This window comes from Rhincodon typus, chromosome 9 (genome assembly GCF_021869965.1).
Source record: "Rhincodon typus isolate 14 chromosome 9, sRhiTyp1.1, whole genome shotgun sequence".
Classification (NCBI taxonomy): domain Eukaryota; kingdom Metazoa; phylum Chordata; class Chondrichthyes; order Orectolobiformes; family Rhincodontidae; genus Rhincodon; species Rhincodon typus.
The window spans coordinates 41,116,966-41,132,832 of NC_063340.1; the positions used below are offsets into that span (position 1 = coordinate 41,116,966).

Consider the following 15,867-nt stretch of genomic DNA (forward strand, 5'->3'; position numbering starts at 1 on the left):
CTGAAGAAGGGTCTAGGCCCGAAATGTCAGCTTTCCCGCTCCTCTGATGCTGCTTGGCCTGCTGTGTTCATCCAGCTCTACACCTTGTTATCTCGGATTCTCCAGCACCTGCAGTTCCTACTATCTTTGAAATTCTGCCATGTTGTGTTTGCTACTCCCTAGTGAATTCTTAACTGGGAGGGCTCTTATTCATCTAACCTCATTACACATTACTAGATCTAAAAGAACTTATACCCACATATGTTGTGTTTTGTACTCATCTAAGAAACAATCCTTGATGCACTTTATAAATTTTTCTTCCATGTTATCCTTGCTTTTATTTATTGAGTCAATATGAAGATTAAGATCAATCATGACGTTTTAGTGTCCTTCTGACATACCTCCAATACTTCCTGATTTGTATTTTTTCCAACAGTGAGGCAACTCTTTGACGGCCAATAGACGTTCTGATCCCTGGCTTATTTCCCATTTTGAATCATAGAATAGAATCCCTCCAGTATGGGAGCAGGCCATTCAGCCCAACAAGTCTAGACTAACCCTCCAAACACCATCCCACCCAATCTCACCCCCTCCCCTATCATCCTGCATTTTCCATGGTTAATCGACCTAGCCTGCACATTCCTGGACACTATGGGCAATTTAGCATGGCCAATCCACCTAACCTGCACATCTTTGGACCGTGGGAAGAAACCCATGCAGACACAGGGAGAATGTGCAAACTCCACTCAGACAGTTGCCCAAGGCAGGAATTGAAGCTAGGTCCCTGGCAACGTGAGGCAGCATTGCTAACCACTGAGCCACCATACTGCCCCTTCTAGCCAAGGTGATTACACAAGATGATCTACTGAAACTATATCATCTGTGTCAACTATTCACTGCCACACTAATCCTGTCCTCTATTAACAATGCTGCCCTACCTCCTTTCTATTTTTGCTTATCTTTCTAGAACATCAAATACCTTTGAATTTGAGTTCCAGAACCTGACCACCTTGCAAATACATCTTTGTATAGCTATTAAGTCATATTCATTTATTTCTTTGCGCCATCAGCACATCTATCTTTTTACAAATTCAGATAAAGAGCTTTGACTTATGCCATTATTATTTATTCTGGTTTTAATTTCTTTGTCCTCTCCTGCTTATATTTTCTGCCTTTTTCACGTTTTGATTGTGTTTTGCCTATTCACTACCCTGCACGTCATTTCGTTTTGATTTGCCTATCTTGGTGATTGGTGGTCGGTGGATTTGTCAAGGACGGAAGTGGCTCAATGGTTGTCTGGGGTTCAGGTTCTTTAGGGAAGGGGAGCAGGACTGGGGGTGCTGAGGAGACTGAGGTTTCTAGGGGTACTGATAGTGTTGGGGATACAGGAGGTCGGGGGACCCATCCCTCATGGTTCTCAGTGCAGCAACTTGCTTCCACCTCTATATTCCCCCAGTCCACCTCATTGCTGTTCTCTTCGTCTGCCCCTGCGGCCCTAAAGGCACACATTGGGACTTAAATCTATCGAAGTTGGGACTTTAATTTATCACTCTCACACTGGCACTTCAAGTGATCTGCAGTGTGGGCTTTACTCTCTTGTTTTGCTTGGTATTGAGCCATGACTGCTGCCTGTAAATGACTACATTTCTCAGTGAGCTCAGTCACAACTTTTTGGTCTATGTCACAATTGTGGATCACACACTATTGCCCATGGTAGGCCTTCTCTCCCTGGGCCTGAAACTGCCCCATCAGCAGCAAATTCACCTGGTTCCTCTGTTCCTGTTCTTGAACACTGACTTTTCTTTAACCTTTACATTTTCATCTTCTCGCCCTTTCACTTGCACCATCTATCGCTAAAGTGTGATTTAATTTGGGGGTGCGCTTATCTAACTCTTTGTGTCTCCCCCCCCCCACCAAATAATTTTGCCCTTCAGATCCCAGACCCGATACTCACAGGATTCTACCCACTTGCACCACTTCCTGTTGAGATATTTCCTTAGGGTTTCCTTCCATCCTGGGCAGTCTGCCATTGTTCTGCTCTCCTGTTCCTCTAGGATTTGTCTAAGCAGCAGGGAAGCGAATGGGGTAAAGGGTCCAGCTGATGCTAAATTCCCACCCAGTCCCTCTGAGTCAAACGCACAAGTGGTAAGTGACTCACTCCCAATACACTCCCAGGCTGACTTGCAATATTTAGACTTCCTCCTTGATTAGCCTAGCTTCAAAATGCGACTGTTTTATTTGTCTCGTTCCATAGACCTGGTGTGTAATCTAATTACTAGTCTGTTGTCTCTCCCCATCCACCCTTTTGAATCCTGGTCATCACAAGGGGCAGCTGTCCTCTTAACAGGCTCAGGCTGGATGTTCAGGAATAAAAGGCTGGTGGGATTCAATGCCAGAGGAACCATTAGCCACTTCTTGTCCAAGACCACCCAGGGATGCCAATGTTGTCCTTGCTTTGGACACTTTGACCATAAGGGGCAGTCAGTTATTGGACAATAGAAATGATTCTTATGTTAAGCAACATTTGACTAAATTTAATAGAATTATTGTTATAGAGGACTTTCCTATCAGGGGCATAGACAGGAGATTCTGTGACAGTGAGCATAAATGTAGCATAGTTTATTGATTTCCTGGTGCTAGGATTAAGGGCGTCTCTAAATGTTTCAAACATATTGTTAAAAGTGAGATTGAGAAGCCAGAAATTATTGTACACGTTGGTAGGAATGACATTTTTAGGGAAAAGATTAAAGTGGCGCAGAGTGAATTTAAGAGGTTAGGCAGAAGATTTAAAAATAGAACCTTAAATGTAGTAATTTCTGGTTTACACCCACTGCCAAACTCAAACGAGGGAAGGAATCAAAGGATAAAGGACATAAAACAATGGCTGACAAGTTGATGTATTGTTCTGGGATACAGGTTTTTGGTCAATTGGAACGTCTTTTGGGATAGAAAAGACCTGTTTAAAGAGGATGGGTTTAACCTAAATTGGAAAGGTATCGATATCTTAGCAGGGAGATTTGCTCATTTCATTAAGAGAGATGTTATATTGATAGAGGGGGAAGTGGAGTAATTCTAAGTAGCAGTGTAAATGGAAGAATTGATGGGGATGGTTCTAAATGTGAGGAGAGCACATTAATTAGAAAAGGAAGATAAGAGAGAGTCAGAGTATGTAGTAACTCCGAAGAACTAAATTGCATTTATTTCAATGCAAGGTGTCTTACAGGTGAGGCTGATGAACTCAGGGCATGTTTAAAAAATGGGATTGGGACGTCATAGCTATTACAGAAATTTGGCTGAGAGATGGACAAGACTGGCAGCTCAATGTTCCGGGTTTTAGATGCTACAGGAAGGATAAAAAAGGAGGCAAGAAAGGAAGGGGCGTGGTGATTTTGATTAAGGAATACATTACTGCTGTAACGAGGGAAGATATTTCTGAAAAACCATGCAGTGAAACTATATGTGTAGAAATGACAAATAAGGAAGGAAAGATCACTTTGATGGGATTGTACTATAGGCCCCCCAACAGTAAGAGGGAAATTGAGGAAAACAAAATGTCAGGAGATCTCAGATATATGTAAGCATAATAAGGTTGTAGTAATGGGGGATTTTAATTTTCCAAATGTTGACTGGGGCTACCACAGTGTTAAAGGTTTGTTGGTGAAGAATTTATCAAATGCGTTCAAGAAAATTTTCTTTGTCAATATGTGGATGCTCCTACAAGAGAAGGGGCAAAACTAGACCTTCTTTTGAGCAATAAGGCAGGGCAGGTGACTGAAGTAAAAGTGGGGGAACACTTTGGGTCTAGCGATCATAATTCTATTAGATTGAAAATGATTATGTAAAAGGATAAGCCTTCCATAAAAGATAAAGTTGTTAATCGGAGTACGGTAAATTTTAACGGTATGAGACAAGAACTTTGACAAGTTGACTGGAGTAGACTGTTCGTAGGTAAAGGGATGTCTGACAAGAGTGATGCTTTCAAAAGTGTGATGGCAAGAGTTCAGAGGCATTATGTTCCTGTTAGAGTGAAGGGTAAGGCTGATAAGATTAACCAATGGATGAATAAAGATATTGAGGTTCTAGTCAAGAATAAAAGAGCATCTTATTTTAGATACAGACAACTTGGTTCAATTGATTTTCTTAATCAAGATAAAGAGTGTAGGGGTATTCTTAAGAAATCAGGAAGGCAAAGAGGGAATAGGAGATAGAATTGGCAGATAAGGCTAAGGATTATTCGAAGAGATTCTGCAAATACATGAAGAGCAAGAAGGTAACTAGAGAGAGGGTAGTGCTCCCTTAAAGATCAAGAAGTCGTCGTTATGTTGAACCCCAGGAGATGGGAGAGATACTAAATAAATATTTCGTGTCAGTTTTTACTGTGGAGAAAGAAATGGAGTCTAGAGAATTCAGAGAAATAAACTTTAATGTTTAAAAACCAGTTCACATTTTAGAAGAGGAAGTTCAGGAAGTCTTAGAGAATATAAAGGTGGATAAATCTCCGGGACCTGATCTAATGTATCCCAAAAATGGAAAGTCAAGGAGGAAATTACGAGACGCCTTGCAGAAGTATTTGCATCATCTATAACTACGGGTGAGGTGCCTGATGACTGGAGGGTGGTTAATGTTACACCTTTGTTTAAGAAAGGTTGTCAGGAGAAATTGGGGAACTATAGACCTGTGAGTCTGACATTGGTTGTGGGTAAATTGTTGGAGGTAATTATAAAAGATAGGATTTATGGACATTTAGAGAAGCAAAAATTGATTAGAGATAGCATGGTTTTGTGCGAGGAAAATCATGTCTCACAAACTTGATTGAGTTTTTTTGAGGAAGTTGCTAAAAAGATTGATTATAGCAGAGCAGTAGACATTGTTTATTTGGATTTTAGTAAAGCTTTCAACAAGGTTCCGCATAGTAGACTAATTAGTAAGTTAGGTCACATGGGATTCAGGGTGAACTTGCCAACTGGATAAATAATTGGCTTAATGGCAGGAGACAGAGAGTGATGGTGGAGGGTTGCTTTTCAGACTGGAGGCCTGTGACCAGTGGTGTTCCACAGGGATTGGTTCTGGGTCCTCTTTTGTTTGTCATTTAATAAATTATTTGGATAAGAATATAGAAGGCATGGTTAGTCAGTTTGTGGACGACACTAAAATTGGTGGCACAGTAGACAATGAAGAAGGTTTTCTCACAATACAAAGGGATCTTGATCAAATGGATCAATGGGCTGAAAAATGGCAGATGGAGTTCAATCTGGATAAAATGCAAGGTATTACATTTTCGTACAAGGGTAGGGCTTTTACAATTAACGGCAGGGCCTTGCATTCTGTTGTAGAATAGAGGGACCTAGGGGTGCAGGTGCATGTGCATAAGTCTTGTCACATATAGACAGGGTGGTTAAAAAGGCATTTGGCATGCTTGTCTTCATTGCTCAGTCTTTTGAGTATGGGGGTAGGGATGTCATTTGAGGTTGTACAGGACACTGGTGAGGGCTCTTTTGGAATACTGTGTCCAGTTCTGGGGACCCAGTTATAGGAAGGATATTATCAAGCTGGAGAGGTTTCAGAAGAGATTTACCAGGATGTTGCCAGGTATGGAAGGTTTGAGCTCTAAAGAAAGGCTGGATGGGCTAGGACTTTTTTACACTGGAGAGGAGGAGTTTGAGAGGCGACCTGAAAGAAGTTTATAAAATAATGAGGGGTACAGATAGAGTTAATGGTAGTTGTCTTTTCCCTAGGATGGGAGATTTCAAGACTACAGGGCACATAAGAGGAGAGAGCTTTAAAAAAGATATGAGGCAATTTTTTTAAATACAGGGAATGGTTTGTGTGTCGAATGAATTCCTGAAGAAGTGGTGAATGTGGGTACAATTATAATGTTTAAAATGCATTTGGATAGATACATGAATAGGAAAGGTGTGGAGGGATATGGGCCAGGAGCAGGCAGGTGGGACTAGTTTAGTTTAGGATTATGCACAGCATGGACTGGTTGGACCAAAGGGCCTGTTTCCATGCTGTATGACTCCATGATTATGACTTGTTTTACTTGAGGACTATATTTCTGAGATAACAAAAAGGTCAGAATCAACTTGCAATTCAATACAATTTTATTCACAGAATATAGTAAAGATACAAAAGGGGCCATATTGCTGAATGGCATCTAAAACCCTGCTCTTTTGACATAAAACTCCCAACTCTGACATTAATTGTTCTGCCAATTGCAATGTTAAGTCTTTGTTGCAACCCCTATCTAAACAACTACTGGCTACCAGACTAGGACCAATTACTACCCATGCAGTTAAACTCGGCCAGGCTGTGTAATCGGTTTTGATAAACTTGGCCAAGGTTGCACTCACATGTGGTCATCTTCTCTCTGTCCAGCAGGGTGGAGCTGCATTGCTGGGTCTGATTTAGTCTTCACTGAGGGAATGGCCTCCAGGTGTCCATCCTATCCCTCCCTGCTGCATCCTTCCAGAATTATCTCTGGTCCTCAGTCCATCGATCTTCCACGACAAGGCCATGGCATCCAAAGAGATCCTTGATGTCATCTATGGAAGACACTTGGGTTAACTTTGGCGTGTTCCTCCTGATGTGTCATCTCCCTCTCTGTACGTGGTCATGGCAAGAACCCAGAATGCGAGCCAATCTGCTCGCTGTACTCTAATACATACTCCAACACAAAAAACAGCCTTGTTTCCCAAAGCCAGGTGGGTCTGTTCTCGCCTCCCTTTGTCTTGTGCGAACACTTTGTGCTCGATCTGTCCTGTAAGTCCCATCAGGCCTGGCTGCTCAAAAGTTGCCCATTCTGGTTTTGGGCCTAGCCATTCAGGGCCTGGTCTATCTGGCCATACTCGTCACCCGGTTTTATCTCCTGCCGCCTCTCTAATACAGGTCTGCTTATACAATCTGCTTCACAGTGATGCTGACTTGCTGCACACTCCTCCTAGTTATTAAGCAGTGCCTTAGTTCTAAATTCCTCATTCTGGGTTTCCTCAATGTCTTCACTCCTTTCCACCTCTGGAATCTTCAACAGCCCGGAAACTCTCCATGATATCTGCATCGCTCCCATCCCTGCACGTCTCTTAACTTTTCTCTCCCTATAGCTCTATCTAACCTTCCTGTATAAGATACTCCTTAGATCCTAGTTTTTTATTGACTGAGATCATCTGACCTAATCTCTTCTGCAGCTGAATTTCAGTTGTTTTATGACCACGTTTGTGGGATGTTTTAGGATGTTTTATTACATATAAAGTATATAAATACAAGTTTTTGTTGCTCATGAACTTGTGCCTGACCTCTTGCTGTCTGTTTCAAGCTCCAGTTCCTGGTTCTCCTGTATTGGTATTGTTTGTTATGTTTTGTTTTAACAATTAGTTTTACATGAGATGGTGGTGTTGCAGGATAGCCAGCATTTTTTTGTTTTGCCCATTCCAAATTGTCCTTGAGAAGGTCTTGTGGAGCTTTTGCCTTGAGCCACTGCAGTCCATGTAGTATAAGTCTACCCTCAATGCTATTGGGAAGAGAGTTTCATGATTTTGACCAAGCAGCTTGATTGTTATTTGGACTTATTAGACATCATTGTCATTATTTAAAACTTTTATCTTCCAGTTTTTTTTGCCCTTCATAGAATCATAAAATCCCTACAGCCTGGAAGCAGGCCATTCAGCCCATCAGGTCTACACTGACCCTCCAAAGAGTATCCCCCTACCCCACCCCTGTAACCCTGCATTTCCTATTGCCAATCTGCCAAACCTACACATCTTTGGACTGTGGGAAGAAACAGGAGCACTTGGAGAAAACCCATGAGGAGAACAAGTAAACTCCACACAGACAGTCGCCCGAGGATGGGATTGAACCTGGGTCCATGGCTCTGTGGGGCAGCAGTGCTAACCACTGAGCCACCGTGCTGCCCTAGTTTGCTTCCTTTTGCTCAACAACTGATGGATTTCCCTCTGCTGACAGCCTGTGTATCTTAACTCCATAAAAAAAGGCACAGCCAACGAGGAATGAAATCAACACCTGCAATAAATCGAGGACAACGCACTTTTAACAATCGCACACTCAAGTGGGAGATATTGGGTCTTATTCCAGAGGGACTCGATAACAACACCTCACGGTAAATCAAAGGCGAGACATAATACCACAAACAAAATAGACATAAATCAATATATCCCATATTACCATAGTGTAGTGTGGTCCAGTAGTACTTGCAAAGGGAGACCTTACATAGCACCAGGCTGGAATGGCAGAACTGATGTACAAATGGAGACTGAATTGGTCAGAATGATATTCATTGAAAATGAGGAGGGTGGATCTCACAGAAACCCACAAAATTCCAATGGAATATAACGTGGCAAAATGTGAGATCATGCAGTTTGGTTGGAAGAGGAGGTGAGTATTATTTATCTGGAGAAAGACTGTTGAAAGCTACAGAATACAGGGATTTGGGATAATCACAAAAGGCTAGCATCCAAGGTCAGTGGGTAATAGAGAAGACAAATGAAATGTTGGCCTGTATTTCAAAAGGAAAGGAGTACAAAAATTGGGAGGATTTACTAAAACTATACATGGCAGGCACGAGATTACACCTGGAATATTGTGAAAAGTTTTGGGCCCTTACTGAAGGAAAGATATACTGGCATTGGAAGCCATCCTGAGAAAGTTCATTAAGCTGATATCAAATATGGAGGGACACTCTTATGAGGAGAGGTTAAGTAGATTGGGGCCTGTTCTCGTTGGAATATAGAATTAGAGAATTATTGAAACATTCATGAATCTTACAGGACTTGACAGGGTAGATGCAGAAAGGTTGTTTGCCCCTGTTAGAGATTCTAAGACCAGAGGCATAATTTCAGAATAAGGGTTTGTACATTTAAGACAGATTTGAGGATGAATTTCTTCTCTCAGAGGGTAGTGAATCTGTGAAATTCTTTACCACAGACAGGTGTTAAAAGTTGGTTCATTAAGTGTCTTCAAAGCTGAGATAGACAGGTTTTTAATCATAAGGAAAAACAAGGTTATGAGGAAAAAGCAGGAAAATGAAGTTGAAGATTACCAGATCAGTCATGATCTAATTAAATGGTACAGGTGACCCAAAGGGCTCTATACCTTCCTTCTGTTACGATGTCTTATGGTTTAAAATGTATCTCATTCATTAGTAGTCAATAATAGATTATGGTGGTGATCCAAGTCATTAAAATACAATAATTGCAAAATAATTATGGTCCTAACACTGACCTCTGTGGCAGTTATAGTTATAGAACTATATTCTATACTTACAGAATGTCTTACAGAAAATGCCTCCTTTATTTGAACTCTATCTTGTAACAGCTAGCCAATTCTCTATCCATGTTAATACACTAACCTTAACTCTATAGGCTCTTAACTTATTAAATAGTCTTATGTACAGTACTTTATTGGATGCACTTCAGAAATCTAAATATATTATAATCATCTGGCTCCCCTTTATCTATTTTGCTTCAAGTGCCGAAAAGAGACATGTCCCAGAGGGAGCAAGGACAGAATCTACTTGGTTAGAGCTGAGGAGCAAAAAAAAAAGGGTCATTGCGTTGCTCAATGTGGCCCATGGATCACCAAATAGTAGGAAGGACGTAAAGAAACAAATCTGTAAGAAATTGAAGAAAGTTGCCAAATTATACAGACATTATTTATTTGTGTTAGTTATCTAAGGATAGTTATGTTAATTAAGATAGTAGCAGAGAAAAGGACAGAGAGTGGCAACAGTTTCCAGGCTGCGTTCAGAAAAGATGTTCTACAGCAGTACGTTTCCAATGCAATGAGAAAGCACACATTACTATGCCTGGTTCTTGGGAATGAGATGGGTTAAGTAGACCAAGTGTCAGTGGGTGAACATCTAAGGGATAATGATTATTATGTGACAAGATTTAGGTTTTGCTTTGGAAACAGTCAAGGAACAGTCCAGAATAAGACAAATTAACTCAGAGAAAGCAAATAGCAATAAGGGTGTAGATCTTGCCCAAATAAATTGGAATTGAAAGTTGGCAGGAAAGGCTATAACTGAACAATGGACTACCTTTAAAAAAGAAATAGTATGGGCACTGTCCACGGCACCTGGATGATAAAGGGATAGAGATTTGGAGGAAGATGAACAGGTGTATTTATGACAGATGTCAGGTGGACTCAATACCTGAGAACCAGGCTGAATGTAAAAGGTTCAGACGGGGATTAAAAGAAACCAATAATAGGAGAGAACACAAAAAAGACTGGCAGCTAACATAAAGGTGAAAGTAAAAGTCTTAAATGAGAAAATGGTGGTAAAAAGAGGAATGGGGCCAATTAGAGAACAAAGGGGATTTACACATGGAAGGGATGGGGCATGACTGAGGTATTGAATATTTTCTATGTGTCTTTACTAAGGAGTATGATATTTCCCAGGTCACAGTTAAAGAGAATGTATTTCAGATGCTTCAAGTATTTAAAATTGATAAGGATGAGATATGGGATAGACTGTCTGCATATTAAATGGGAAGGTACTAGGATACAGCCTAGGACACCAAGAGAAGTAAGAGTGGAAATTGTGAAGGCACTGGCTATAATTTTCCAATCTTCTTTAGACCCGGGGATGGTGCCTGATGGCTGGAGAATTGAAAATGTTGCATCCTTGTTGAAAAAAACTGTGTGAATATGAGCTTAGTCACTACAGGACAGTCAATTTTATCTCATTGGTGAATTGCATCTAGAAATAATAATTTGGAACTGCTATAGACCAGACCAGACCCCCTCAAAATATTTTAAGAAGGTAGCCTCGGCCCTAACATTTTCTAATTTTAAAGGCAGATGTGAAGTGCGTGTTCCAGATGTGATGAGACTGGTAAAACTACTTGAGGTTAAACAAAACACAATTTATTTATTTAGTTAAAATACAAACAAAAGAAAGACGAACTTAGAATAACTTAACAATTGGAAAACCCAACCAAACAATAGGGTACAGTAGTTATTACTAAGTGACTGTTCCAACACAGTAATATCCCACAAACACATCCCTTGGCAAAAAATCAAATTCAGACACAGATTCTTGTATGCAGTTCTCCAATCCAGAAGGAAAAAACATCGAGAGAGATTCCAGAGAATGCGAGGAATCATTCACTGAAGCAACAACTCTTCAAACAGCTGCTGATGCTGCAGCTAAAAAAAAACTAGAAAGCCTGGTCTGTGATAGCTGGCCATTCCCATTTAAGCTGCTTCCATTGTTCCAACTTTTTAAAAAAAACCTAAAGGCCTCACACATTGACTACTTAAGCTGTCTTCAGTAGCCAGTTCAGCACCTCTTCCTTTACAAACTTTCTTCAAAAAAACCCAGGACAAAATAACTTTTTGAAGTGACAGTATCATCACATAACTAAATTACTAGTCACTTGGGCATTAATGGGGGACAAGAAGAGGGGGCAAGACAGTGACATTGTAGTAATGTTGCTGAACTGTTAAACCAGAAACTCTGAAAACTTGTTCAAATCCATTGTGGCAACTGGTAGAAATTAAATTCAATTAATAAAGCAGGAATATAAATTCTGGTTCGTTAATGTCTTCTAGGGAGGGAAATCAACCACCCTTAAGGTCTACATGTAATGCCCACTTCACAGCAATGTGGTTGATTCTTAACTGCTATCTTTAAGGGCTAAGCAAATCACTCAATTCACAAACAATGAGGGATGGGCAATAACCTGCTGGTCAATGATGCCCACATTCCAAAGAAGACCAAAGAACAATTTGCAGTTAATTAAAAAATGTGAATTGATCTTACTGAAACATGAAAAATCCTGGGCTGAATCTAATGTATGTTTGACAAAGTCTAAGTTGCATCAAGGTTTTTGGTGTGATGTTTATCCTGAGGCCTAATAAGATGTTTCACTGTATCTTACCAAACTTGCCACATTAACTAGCTACCCCACCCCAAGTTGTCCCTCACATCCAATTCCAGTCCATCTTACCACACGCTATTCCCAGAACAATTCACAACTCAGAGGATATCTGCCAATCGACTGGCATCCTTGTGCCCAAGCCAGCTTTAAAAAGGTGCTGTGCACCTGGACAAGTACTGGCATTCCAAAGATGCCCTGATCATCCAAGGTTGGACAAGTGGGAGATGGCACTGCGTTGGACTGGCACTGACCAAGGGGTGGTGCAAAGGAGGAATCCTCTTTCTGGAGGAATCACAGAGGAGGCCACACCACCAGAGCCTGGCACAAGGTCATCACCTGAGTCAGTGCCATGTTCAACATCTGGAGGAACGGCCAGCAGTGCTGTAAGGTAAATGATTGTATCTGCTGTGCCAGGGCAAGTGTCACACTCTTTTCTCTGCTCCTTCACGCTCACTCTATCTCTGCTAAGTCACCCACCTCTCAGCAAGGGTCATGTTTTGTCATTCCCACTATTGCCTACAACATCTTCCCTCACTCAGTCTCACCTCACCCAATATAAACTTCCACACCACCAACCCTGCATGGTCTCCACGGTGTCTACCTACTCTCTCAGAACAGCTCATCATCTTTCAACCATCTTCACCAGGACTAATAGCCCTGTTACCTGTAGTGATTCCAAAGATGTCAGTAGCTGGACCTCATAGAATATGAGTTCCCTGATTGGGAACTGGTGATTAATCTGGTCCAATCAGGGAGCCCTGGCTGACAGATAAGAACAGGCATGTCAGAAGTTCTGTTCACTCTGACAGCTGGCTCTGAGGGAGCTGGATCAGCGTCAAGGACTCTCTACATGTAAATAAAGGGTGACTTGGTGATGGGATACCAGCCTCTGTGGAGTTATTTCACCAGCCCCGTTTCACCTCACACGTTACAGGACAGGTTGGGAGAGCTGTTAATGTACAATCCTGTGTTTGTCAATAGGGGCATAGAGTTCAAAAGCAAGGAAGTCAAGAATAAAGCACTGATTTGACCTGAACTGGAGAATAATTATTTAGGAAGGATGCAAAGTCTTTAGAGAGGGTGCAGAAAAGATTCACTAGAATGATTGCAGGGATGTAGATCTTCAGTTCTGTAGATAGATTGAGGAAAATAGAACTGTTCTTCTTGGAAAAGAGGAAGGTGAGAGGGGATTTTAATTAGTTTTAATAAAGCATTTGTGGACAGTATCTGTTGCATTAATTTGTCTTGAGTTTAATAACAACGACCCTGTTGTAACACTAATGTAAAACTGAGATAAATAAACTAGTTTTGTTTGTCTCAGTTTCACTTCCTGCGTTCTACCTATTAGTAAAAGGTAGTGAAATAATCTTCATGCTATTTCCTGTTAGGTCCAATTAAGCTCTTGTTGGCTGCCTGCCAGGAGAGACTGATGCTGTTTCCAACAGTTGGTATGCATATGACCAGTTGTATTGTGCTTACTCGCTGTGCTGATCTTATTTTACTGATGATCAAATGCTGAAATAGCATCAACGTAACAAATACTCAGCATGAAGATGCAGGTAGGCAGATTAGCTTTGGACAATATGTGAATAAAAACACATCCAATTCAGATATTTATTTACCTACATTTAACTAAATGTCTTTGATTAAACAGAATGATTTCTACAAGAAAATTTCTTCATTATTTGTTCTTCTAGTATAATTTAATTTGCTAAAATGTGACTTCAATGCAACAAGTACATTTTTAGTTCTATTTCTCCCCCTAAACTGGTGATTTAATGAAAGCAATAATATTGTCTAAAAACTGATTTTCGCAAAGTTGACTAGTGATATTCTATCTCCATATATCTCCTGTTCTGAGAAAAAAAAACCAAAATTTCAAAATCCCAATGCTGTTTAATCAGAAGCCCTTGGACTCCAACAGTCTGTGCGCAATGAAGCAGCAGTCAGAGCTGAATATAGTGAGTATTGCAAGCTTGATTATGAGGTTCAACATTTCAAATTAATAAATTAAAACCCTGTCTACTCTCCCATGCAGATGTACAAGATCTCATTTCTTCAAAGAACAGCAGAAAAGGTTCTCCCAAGTACCCTGCTCAATATAGATCTCTCAACCAAAATCACTAAACCAGATTATTTCTGTCGTTGTTATTTGTGAAGAGAGCCACAAAAGAAAACTGGCTGTTCTGTTTCCCTAAATTAGTGCAGACACTTTACTGTGACCATACTTTGTCAGCTGTTACTTCTTGGACATCCAGAAGTCATAAGGCTCCATATATAGGCAAGTAGTTTCAATGCATACCTTCATTAGGTTAATCCCAGTTTACATTTTAATCTATACAGGGTTTTGAACATTATGAAGAATGTCAACTCTCTGGTGAAATTTACTCCTGAATTACAAGGATGAATCTGTCAACTTTATAACTCAATGGTAGAATTACCTTTTCTGAAAGGGAAAGCTGTGATTTGAGTTGAATTCCCACACTTCAGCACTTAATATAGGCTGCATTATAGTGTAATAGTGAGGAAGTACTATACTGTTGGAGAAACAGTCTTTTGGGTGTCCAGATTCAAGGTCCAGCCAGCCTTCTCAGGTGGACATATAAAATTCATTGCACATCTCAAAAAAGAACTGGGGAGTTCTCTTGCTGTTCTCGAAGTGCATACACCTCATCACTAACAGCAGGTAATTCATCTCAATGTTCTGTTTAGGACCTTTCTGTGCATAAATTGATTGCTGATACTTTACAGCCTATTTCTTTCCCTATCTGCCCCTAGAAAATTCCTCCCTGAGGTCACTTAGAACTGCATGTTCTAAGAAGTGTAGTGAACTTTATTGCTAAAGTTCTGGCATTTGACTCTTCATTCACCATGCCATCTCTTCAGCTGCCTATCTGCTTAATCATACCTTTAACTCCTTCCATTTATTGCCTTTGTGCTTAGTTAAAGCTTTCTGAATCACACTCTGCATATTCTGACTGATATAACCTTCATTTCCACTCACTTAAGCTGAAGGGACACATGCATGAATGTTTATGGTAGGCAACAGTTTTTGACATTTATTGCCAGATCTGGCTAAATCAAAACAACAGTGGACATTACTGGCCTCAGTCAAAACTGCACACTATTCCTGTATCATTCAGGACTATAAAGATAATCCCAGATTCTCTTCTTCACAACAACTATCTTCCTATCTCCTCTACCTTTGCCTTCAATGCCAAGAATAAAGAGCTCATGGACCGCATTGTCACAAAAATTAAGATCAGTTGCTTCTGCCACTTCCCTCGTATACCCTAGACTATCAAGCCAAATTTCCCCTAATGTTCTTCCTTGTTCAAGACATGAACTTACATCTTTCTCCAGTTTGTCTCCAATTCCTCTCTCTTGAAGTTCAGCCTGTCCATGAAACATATCTTCCCCTCCCTCAATCCTCTTCCCACTGGACTGACAGTCCTTCATTTTAATATTATAATGTATTGTGTGACCGTTCTCATTAATATAAAGAAAATTAGTTCTGATCCTCAATGGGAATGCAATGAATATTAGATAACAGAGCTAAGTTTGAATGCATGAAGGTGGTAGAACTAAGGGACGTCTAAGATAGAACTTCTCATTGGTAAACAAAGCTATACACTAAAATGTAAAGACAAGCTCACTATAACATGGCCCATGGTTATTCCGGGAGATCGAGAAATTAAAATACTGCAGAAGAACATAGTGTCAAAATCATACTATAGGCATGCCTTTTGCAAAAAGTGTCATAAATATTTAACAAAAATGCAAATTTCTTCAACATTAGGAGTTTCAATATCACAGTCCAGTTGAAAATTATCTGTTTCAAGTATTCTTACATCAATTATGCAAGAGTTCTGACCCAGTTCAAATTCAATGTTATTAAAATTACAGCGACTTAGAAAAGAAAACACAACTTAAAGCATTTCTCTCTTTGAAAATGTACAGATTTACATGATTTATGCAAATTGTAAGATGT

At 40.3% G+C, this 15,867-nt stretch overlaps 1 protein-coding gene across 1 annotated transcript in view; it reads right to left on the reverse strand.

Moving 5' to 3' along the window:
• Nucleotides 1-15,867, reverse strand: part of LOC109920937 (coiled-coil domain-containing protein 85A-like) — a 652,342-nt gene that overhangs the window by 26,312 nt on the left and 610,163 nt on the right. The window lies entirely within an intron of this gene.